The 10865-nt window shown below is 36.1% G+C and overlaps 1 non-coding gene across 1 annotated transcript; it reads right to left on the bottom strand.

Moving 5' to 3' along the window:
- Positions 1-4974: 4974 nt before the first annotated feature.
- Positions 4975-5077, bottom strand: LOC113632451 (U6 spliceosomal RNA). Its single transcript, XR_003437819.1, has one exon. It is a non-coding gene; the product is annotated as a U6 spliceosomal RNA (small nuclear RNA).
- Positions 5078-10865: the final 5788 nt, after the last annotated feature.

Raw genomic sequence — 10865 nt, 5'->3', positions numbered from 1 at the left:
ATAAAAAGAAATCAAGTACTGATATATGCTACAATGTAGATGAACCTCCAAAATATTATGCTAAGTGCTGGGCTTACAAAGAGTAAAGGGAAAATTTAGTGCAGTGTTCGAGAAACCTTAGGAAGAGTGTGTTTCAAGAATAAAGAGAGATGAGTGGATAAACAAATTGTGGTATATATGTACAGTGGAATATTATTCAACCATAATAAAGAATGAAGCTGTGAGGTGGATGAACCTCCAAAACATGCCAAGTGAAAGAAGCCAGAGACAAAAGGCCACTCATTACATGATTCCATTTGATGTATGAAATATACAGAATAGATAAACCCTTAGGAACAAAATGCAACCTAGATGTTGCTAGGGCTTGGGAGGGAAGTGGAAATGGGGAGAAACTATTTAATGGGTAGGGGATTTTGGTTTGAAGTGATGGAAATGTTCACAGCTACATAGATGTTGTGGATGCACAATACTGTGAATGAACCAAATGCCACCAAATTGTTCACTTTAAAATGGTTAGTTTTATGTTATGTGAATTTCATCTCTATAAATTATTTCCTTTTAAAAAAAGAAGGAAGGTAAAATGACAAAAACAAAAGCCACTGTGAAATCAAGGAAGAAAAGGATTGAAAAGTTTCCATTTGTTTTAAAGAGAGCTGTTGGTAGTGTAGTGGGAAGAGGCCAGATTGCAGTGGGTTGAAGAATGAGTAGGATGTTAAGAAGTGGAGATACAAAGTGCTGAATCTGTGAAAAGACTGGGCTGTGAAGGGGAAAAGAAAGATGCATTTCTAGTGTGAGATGGATGTGCTATCCCGGGAAAACTTTGTTTTTTTTAAGATGGGGTGACCTTAACACGTTTAACGGTTCTCAAGAATGATGTCGGAGAAAGTGAGAGGTTGGAGTTGCAGGGCTCTTTCTGGCCACGGGGGAGACTGTGAATGGAGGCTTGTTGGTAAGCATAGTGATGGTAGATTGTGAGATTTGCCATGCAAGTCCTTGTATTTTTAAAACAGGGCACAAGAGGAGAAGAAACTGCTGAAACTGAGGGAAGAGAGGATTAGGTGAAGATTTAAGGAAGTGGAGAAGGTTTCAGAGAATCTTTGTGGTGACTAGGAATAAAAGTTGACTTGAGAAACAAGGGGTTTAGCCCCCTGGGGTTTCTAGTGGCAAGATCTACCAGATGGCATGCTTTCTCCCGAAGCTACCATCTTTGGGGATATAGGTGAAAAGAATGTGGCTAATCTAATTGATCCCTTTAAGATAAATTAAAATAAATTCCACCTTTGTGTGGGACAGCAGACAATGTGAGTAGTGAGAGGACAACCATTCCTCTTTTTTTTTTTTTTTTTTTGTGGTACACGGGCCTCTCACTGTTGTGGCCTCTCCCGTTGCGGAGCACAGGCTCCGGACGCGCAGGCTCAGCGGCCATGGCTCACTGGCTCAGCCCCTCCGCGGCATGTGGGATCTTCCCAGACCGGGGCACGAACCCGTGTCCCCTGCATTGGCAGGCGGACTCTCAACCACTGCGCCACCAGGGAAGGCCCATTCCTCTTTTTTATGACACAAGTTTGCTTAACTTTTTCTAATGAGGGATTGACTGGCATTTGCACATTGCTTTACAGTTTGCACTTTCGTATACCTCCTCTCATTCGATTGCCAATATAACAAAATGGTTTATTATTAAATTTTCATTTGTTAGGTGAGAAAACATAGACTCAGAGGTTGAAATGTGTTAAAGATTCCACATAGGCTTTCGGACTGTCAGGGCTGAGTTTTGGACCGTGTCCATGAAGCATTCAGACTATATTTTGTTTAATAACTGAAGGTGGAATTTACCAAGGTATAAGCTGGAGAGACAAAGACAACGCCTTACCTCTGCAGAAGGCTGCCTAGATTGCACACAAACGAGAGAATGGAGCTTTCTATGAAATCTGACAAATAACAAGGTTGGATGCAATACATAAAATATATATTATATCTTAAAAAAAAATCAATCCTTGGTTCACAGCTCAAAATAGCATTTTTTTTTTCCTGGTGCCGCAGAGGATGCTCTGGTATTATATCAAGCAACATTTAGTGAGCAAAAGTAACTGAATGCAATATATTTACCGACAGTAGTGCCAGGGCTTTTTAAGGCACAGTATTGATTTACTTCTTTCAAAACCAAAATGATAGCAAAAGGGGAAAAATGATTCAGGGAAGATACCTGAGGATTTAAAAGTGGCAAACACAAATCCATTAGTTTTAAAATGGGTCAAAAGACAAACCAGAAAACTGTGAACTAGTGAATCAGTGAATTCAACATCTATTATAGGGAAAAAACAGGATATTGTGTAAGGGAGAACGTAGGGAGAAAGAAGCCAAGAAAGGAGTTGGAATAAGAATAGCTTAGCTTTATGCATTTACAGTCAACTAAGTACAGATGTTTTCCTCTTACCTGCAGCAATAATGTTTTTTGGTGTTTTATAGTCAGCAGACATGTATAATTTATTTATTAATGATTTTTCAGAATAGTTATAAAACTATTCTGATAGTGTATTTATCATGGGAGAGTTCATGTAAATAAAGCAGGATCTTCTTTAGTCATCTCTGGCCCTGTAGCTCAGTGTGGCTCAGATAAGGCACCCACTGAGATCTAGAAGGGACAGGCTATATTTGCCTTGCTCCTATTGTTTAGAAAACTCTACCTTCAGGTTTGAATTAATAGGATAGCAAGCCCTGAGCAGCTGGCAGCTTAGTGTAGCTACTGTCAGAAGAGGTTTGTTTTGCTCAACTCACAGCTTACTTGGCCAAATTCAAACTCACAGTCACTACAGCATCAGGGAAAATGGGTACAAGGAGAGAGGAAATACCAGAATAGCTGAGTCAGTCCTGGAGGTGAAGGAGTGACAGATATTGAGGTCAGATCTATGCTACATCCAACTCAACCTCCATTTGGGGACTTAAACTGGGTTACCATGCTTGTTGCTGTGTTGCCATAGCAACGCCACCACTCTAAGTCATGAATGATGAAGATAATCTTGCAAAAATGGTAAGCTTTTTTGTATTAGAAGTAGAAAGAACTTTTCACTTTGTTTACTAAACTATATCTTTTTGTTTATAAAATGTGTCCAAAATTCTAGAGTTGGTAGAGTTCTATTCAATCATATTCCCCCCTCTGTCACATTTAAATGTTACTGTTTTTTTTTCCCTGTTGGTTCTTTGACAGACTCGGTAATTAGAGTTTCACTACCTTATAGCTCTCAAAAGCAGTGATTTTCCGTGTGCCAAGACCACCTGCTTGTTAAAACATACCTACCCTAACCTCATCCTAGATTTTCTAAATCAGAATCTCTAAAAATGGAGCGCTGAAATCTGCATGTTTAACAAGATCCTTGGGAGACTTTTAAAAACACTAAGTGTAAAATCCATAAAGAGAAGTGCATGTTTCAAAACTATACAGTGTACTGAATTTTCACAATCTGAATAAACTCAGGTAACCAGCACTTGATCAAGAGACAGAATAAGACCAGCACTTCTTGATGCCTTGATGCCGATCAGAAGATAGCCAGAAACCTCTTGAGTAACCATTCCTGTCACTGCCCCTACCAAGGATAAACATTACCCTGATTTCTAAAAGCACGGCTAAGCATCATCTATTTTTGTAACTTAAACGAATTGAATCAAACAGAATGTAATCTTTTGTGACTGGTTTCTTTTACTTAACATTGTATTTGTAAAAATTGATCTGCATTTTTGCCTGTAGTTGTAGCACATTCTTTTTCATTGTTGAATAGAATTATTTTGTGAATATACCATAATTTATGTATTCATTCAACTGTTGATAGACAGTTGGCTAGTTTCCAGTTTAAGACTACTTTGAATAGTGTTGCTATGAACATTCTAGTGCTTTGATTTTTGCAGTATATATGTGTGCACTTCTGTTGAGAATGTCAAAACAAAAATTGCCCTGGATGACATTAAACAGGTAAGAAAGACTTTGTTCAAGGACATTGCAGTAGCGTAGAGATTCAATGCAGTCTAAATTTAACTCCACTGAAAAAACATTTGGAAGAATTATTAAAATATGGGGTAGAGAGATTATAGGTCACCTGTATTTGCTAATTGACCATCTCCAATTACCTCTCTTCATGATAGAAGGTAGTTTTATAACTTGGAGCTGGGCACCGATTGAAGTTAGACTTCTACCCTCCTGTAGAGACTGGGGGGTAAGGGTGCTTTCTTCCTTTTTGGTTACATTTCAAAGGGATGGCTCCCAGGCCCTTGAAAAAATAGTCTTGGGTTGTAAAACTGGCAAAAGACTTTTTTAAGTTTCATTTCAAAGAGGCAGAGAAAGAATTTATAATAACAAGTTTTCTAAAGTAAATGCTCTAGAAATAGGTCAGGGACCAAAAGTAAGGAAGAAGGCTGTGTAAATTTTAGTCAAGATGAGGGGAATATTAAGGCCATCTTGGTCAATAATATATGTGAGAGTGAAACTGGTGGGTCATAGATTATGCAAATATTCACCTTTAACAGGTACTGCCATACTGTTTTCCAAAGATGTTGTACTAACAGTATAGGCAAGTTCTGGTTACTCCACATCACTAAAATTTGGCATTTTCCCTCTCTTTCATTATAGTGATTCTCATGGGTATAAGTGGTATTTCACTGTATCCATATATTCCTATAATACTAATTAATTTTTAGGAGCTATGGGCTTTGAAATTATGTCTGAGGCCTTTTCATTATCTTCAGAGACTTCATTATGAGTTTTCTCCTTAGATAAGTTAACATGGTCAATTATATTAATAGAGTATCTAACACTGAACCAACCTTGCATTCCTAAATTTTTCATATTAAAATTTTTTATTTAGCTGTTGAATTATGTTTGATGATATCTTATTGAGGATTATTTCATCAATATTCATGAGTGAGAAATGTCTGTAAGTTTCTTTTTAATTCCATCTTTCTCAGATTTAGGGATTGATGCTAAAAAATTATGCAGAAATATTCACAAATTTGCATGACATCCATGAAGAGGAGACAGGCTAATCTTCTCTGTATTATTCTAATTTTAGTATGTTTACCCCTAAAGTGGACACACGTCCATTAAGTCCTTAATTTCAGGGAGTAAGTTGTTCACTTTGCTCTTTTATGGCTTTGTCTATTTTTTATCTATCCCGTTTCTTTTTTTACTATGGTTTATTTTCCTTCTTTTATATCTTCATCCCTTCATTGTCTATTCACTTCTATATATCCAGTGGCTTCAAGACTTTCTGACTTATAGTGGACATCTGATAAATATTTATCAAATTAATGGAGAGCTGAAGGAATAAATTTCTTCTATCATATTCAGCATATTGATTTTACGGGGGTTTATTTCTTTTGAGGTTTGTAAATTTTTTTCTTGTGAGCTTGGCAGAGGTTCTGTGGAATTTCAATATAAACTGTGATGGAAAATGTTTGCTCTCTCAGGGATCTAAAATTTTCAATATCCTCAAACATTGTTATGTGTATTTCCTAGATCGTGTCTCTATTATCATGTGTATAGCATATATTTAGACTACATACTTGAGCATGCTATAAGCCTAAATACTCTATTTCTTAATGGTAGTCATTCTGTTCTTTTACTCTAGATATGTAATGTATTTTTAACACTTCTCTAGGACAGTATATATATATATATATATATATATATATAATTATAATGTATATTTATACATAATATATATAAAATAAATTATAGATATAATTTAATGGCTAGGGCAGTACTTTAAGAATCTGAGCTTCATCCAGGTGACTTTCTTTAAGCTTTCCACTTTCTAGGCATCTAGAAAGTCACATCTGTCCATACAACAGTATTAGATTTTAGCCTTGACTAGTGAAATACCCATGAACTACAATTAAAACACTTTGAGGTTGTTGGTCTAATTTTGTGTTTTCTCTTTTTTGCTGGTCCCTGAAGAGTCACTTTATTTTTATGCTTGACTCTATATTTAACAACTTTCTGACTTACAATATTTTTCAGCTTTTCTCCATGTAAGGAAATAGCATATCTTTTTATCAGTTTGGTCTTCCTTATTTCTGGTAATTTATTTCCTAGTGATTCTCATGTTTACTTGGAATTTACAACCATTGAAGGGGGTAACTTAATGGTTTAATAAAATTGATCTTATTCTATTTATAACAGTGACATGGCATATGGCATTTCTTTGAATTTCTATATGTTCCTTAATGCAAATAATTTTTAGCATGTTGGTATCCTGCATCAACAGAGTAGGTGTACAAATAGAAGACACAAACCATTAAAATGAACAAGATATTGCCAGAAAGATGTGAGAAAATGTAGTGAGGAGTAGTTTCTCAGAAGTCAAAGGAAGCTATAACTTCAACAAAAGGTAGTGATAAATAGAGTTGAATGCCACACAGAACTCAGGTTTTATAATGACAGAAAATGGTCTATTACAGGTGAAATATTAAGACCATTAACCACTGTTGAATTTAGCAATAGTTGTAATTGTGGAGGCCAAGGTCAGACTAATTTAGGTTAGAAAGTAAAAGGGAAGTAAATAAGCAGAGGCAATGAGTGATAATTACACTTTAGAAATATTTAGACTTGGAGGAAATGAGAAAAGTTGCCAGGTAGCCAGAATCGATCACTGGGATAGGAGAGACAAGATCATGTTTATAATTCTGAGAGTAAAGAAGCCATAGAACAGGAATGTAATTTATTAAGAAGAGAGATGGAATTATTTGTGAAGTGAATTGGCTGAGGGGGCAGTGGAGATTTGGAATAACCTTTAAATTATGGAAGAAGGTATACAAAGGCCATGATTTTGATGGTTACATAGCTGCGGCAGAACCCATTATTTGTTTAACCCAAAGATATTCTCCCTCTATTTACTTATTATATAAACCTTGATTTTATTAGGGTGCCAATGTACTCCACTTTAGGGCTGTTAGTCTTGCCATTAATGATTTAATTTAATTTTAGAAATATCTCCGTTTCTTAACTTTTTGCAGTTCTGGTCAAGGAAGCAAAAAGTTAGGTCTTCTAGGGAGCTTCTGCGTAAGTTTTCCCTTTACTGATAAAAAGAGAAAACTTGACAAAAGATCCCTTTTGCTACTACCCAGATTCCTGACATCGAATATGACCGTTTTATACTTGAGCTATGGAAACCATTCTGAGACTATGAGGGAAGAGTACAAAGACAAACAAAAATCCAACAAAAAGAGAATGACAGAATGGAAGGATAGATGGAGCCAGATTCTTCCATAATATTTGTTAAGTCCCTGCACCAGACCTGCACCAGACCTGTTAAGCTATGTTCTATGTTATTTACAGCCAAAAGATAACTGATTCAAGTCATAGAAACTTTCCTCTCAATAGTGGCTTGCTATTGTTCATGGAATTATTCAGTCAATTTGAAAGTATCGTATACTAAGTAACATCTCTATTTCATTGTATTATGGGACTCTGAACTTATAAACTATCTCAAAAAAAACCCCAAACAGGTTTCACTTTTGTATTTCCCCTTTTGTCAAGTAATAAAATTATAGCAAATTTAGTAATTAGTAATTCTCATTAAAGAAGATACTAGAATTATTTTCCTTCATATTAGCTAACTTCCCATTACTAACATGGATGAGATTTGATAAATGTTAGCTGAATAAATCAATCAAAGGTAACACATTCAATTATTATTATGTTTTTTTGCAGTACGCGGGCCTCTCACTGCTGTGGCCTCTCCCGTTGCGGAGCACAGGCTCCGGATGCGCAGGCTCAGCGGCCATGGCTCACGGGCCCAGCCGCCCCGCGGCATGTGGGATCCCCCTGGACCGGGGCACAAACCCGTGTCCCCTGCATCGGCAGGGGGACAGGCGGACTCTCAACCGCTGCACCACCAGGGAAGCCCCACATTCAGTTAATTTTATGACATACTCTAAAATGCTTTACTTAATTCTTTAAGATGAATGAATTCTAGCTCAACTATTGTTAGATGTTATTTTCACCCATTTTATGACAATTATTTTTTTCTTCCCTACCTTGTGGTTATCAACATATATGGCTCTCTTCTGCTAGTACAATCCAGGAAACTAAGTTCAGACAATTGGATATAAGCAGAATAATGTAGACAACTTTCAAGTCATATCTTTAGGTAGGAAACTGCATGCATTCCACTTCCTCCCGTTCTCCTTTCTTATGGACTGGAACATGGATGGAACACTACTAGCGAGTTAGCTTTAACCCTGTAAAGACTAGAGAAACAAAACAAAACAAAACCTTAAGGGATCTGGATCCCTAATGATCTCATGGAATATTATAGCCTATTTGCCCTGCTTTGTTGTTGTTGTTTTAAACATATCATTTCCAATGCCCAGCCATTATGCAAGCCTCTTCTAAACTCAGATACCACCTGATGAAAAATAAAAGAGAAGGGAGTGTTTAGAGAAATCCCGAAAAGTTGAGCATTTCCCCCAATGAAATTGTATTAATCTGGAAGTGACTAGGTTATACTGAATCTGAAATGGTGGTGTTGTTTATCCACACCCTAACAGAAACGGAGGCCCCTAATAGAATTAAATTCAGTATGGAAGAATATTTCCACATTGCATTTTAAACTTGGGTACAGAGGGGAAGAAAAGACCTCTGTTTCATAAGAAGTGCTAGTAAGAGAAAACAGAATGTGAACGGACAATTGACATTTATTTTGGAAAGTGTTCATCACAAAAAATGTGAATAAAGTGTTTAGGAGAAATCAATAGAAACTAGAAGAATTAGAAGCATCTTTTAAACCTAATTGCTTCAAATACTTCTGATAACACTGTCACAGGTTGGGAAAAAGATGGTTAAATCCTAGGTATCATCCTCTTTTTGGAGAAGAAAGTTCAAGGAGCCTCAAAATTTGGAGACTGTCTTGGAGTTACTTGAAAGAAATTAATTTCTATTGTGACTTTGACATTCACATTTATCTTAATTGCTTTGTATTTTTAATAGCAAACAATCGTGTTTTAATACAATAAATAAGTATTGTGCCAAATACATTTCCTTAGAAATGAGACTAAACACATTTCTATAAACAAGCTACCTTAATACCTATGTTTGGAGTCTGTTGGCAGTTGTGCTAAAATGGAGGTTCCTTTGAAGGATGATCATGACAGAGACCAGATTCAGGAATGTTAAAACATAGCAAAGCCAGAAAATTTCTCCCTTGCCTACTGGTGCTTGGAACTCTAATTGAGAGTTTCCTAAGCACAACAGAAGACACATTGCTTCGATATCACATGCCAAATGAAAACCAATAACAGCCATTCAAGCATTAATATCTCTTAGCTATTGGATAAAGCTTATCAAGGATCTAGAGGTGATTATATCCACTTGATTCTTCCTCTGTTTATGCTAAATAGGAGGTGGATAAAGGAGAAAAAGGAATCTGAATGCTGCATAAATGTAATAATGAGAGAAATAGCATGCACAGATTGTGACAATCCACTTGGAAAAAAATCCAAACTAATTTTGTTCTATTTCTTCTAAACCATCTGAGAGCCTTTCTACATTTACCAATACAGACCAAATTAACTGTGATTGAGTTTATGGAAAGATAGCAGCACATATGCAGATGAAAGCACAGACAGATATTTATGAAAACCTGGCTTTCTATTTTAAAAAAGGGAAAGTTGGTTGTTATTTTGAGGTACATTTAGTAATGCTTAAAAGTGGAAACTTTAAAGAATATGTCACGTATTCAAACATGCCACTTTTCCTCAGAAAGAAAGAAGCAAGTTAGAGAGGACAACGTTTAACAAATAGGCCATTGTTAATTGTTGGCTTTGGCTGGAACAGCCTTTTGTGTCCCCAGCTGTATGAATCACCTCTGCAATATGTCCCTTTTGTTTGCATACGGGGATTCAGTGCCTAGCTGGGAGTGGGGAAATGTGTGGAGAAAAACCTGTTACTTTGTTACCCTAGAACCAGATTGTTTCAAGTCTGTGTGTGCATATTTTATTTCAGAGCCTTTCCTTAAATCTTGGCTTTCTGTCCTTCTTTCTTGCATATTTCTGCCCATCCTAAAAGAAAAAAACCTAGTTTTGGACCAAAAATAAAATACATGTTATTAATAAATCAAATTCTGTAAATCCCATCTGTTTTTTCTTAAAATTGCCTGTGTAAGACAGAAAATATACTGGCCTTTTACATCACTTGCAAGCATATCTAATCTCTTTATAAAAATGTAGTTTCCACCATGCACTTCCATTTGTCAGTATGTGATTATGTCTCCATTTTATGGGCCTACAATCTGTGTCTATATTTACATAGAGAAAGTTTATGTTAATTCCAATTTACACATGTACAGTATATATACATTCATTAAGATAAATGTGTCCTAGGCATTTTTATAAGCAGTATTTTGTTAAATTCTTTTGAGGTTGGCACCGCTTTACCACTTCAGATATGGAAACTGAGACTTGGAGAAGTTAAAAGAAACTTATTCTTTCTTCTTTTTTTCTAAAGGAACTTATTCTTGCAAAGAGCTATGTAGCACCAACGTTCATCTGCATAAAGACACCCTGGGGCATAGAGGCCATGCTGGGCTCTAGTGAGAAGTGGAGCCATATTTGAACTGAGGATGATAAGGAGTCAAACTCCTGTTCTTTCAATTACACCAAGATGCCAACACATCTCAAGTCTGAAATGTTCTGCTTTGTCACCCCAAATATAAAAGAAATGCTTTAAAACATTATTTTAAAAGACTGGGTCTCATAATAGAAACTGGGTGTTTCATTATTTTTGTTTTTCAGTTTTGCCAGTTTAGGATCAAGTTTTTTACCTTCTGTTATAAATTTTATCCTTAAAAGTATATATGTTCACTATAGAAAGTCTGGAT

Source organism: Aethalodelphis obliquidens, unplaced genomic scaffold (assembly GCF_003676395.1).
Source record: "Aethalodelphis obliquidens isolate GAN/ISIS:26980383/991018 unplaced genomic scaffold, ASM367639v1 scaffold36, whole genome shotgun sequence".
NCBI classification, from domain to species: domain Eukaryota; kingdom Metazoa; phylum Chordata; class Mammalia; order Artiodactyla; family Delphinidae; genus Aethalodelphis; species Aethalodelphis obliquidens.
This window is presented reverse-complemented; position numbering and strand designations above follow the sequence as displayed.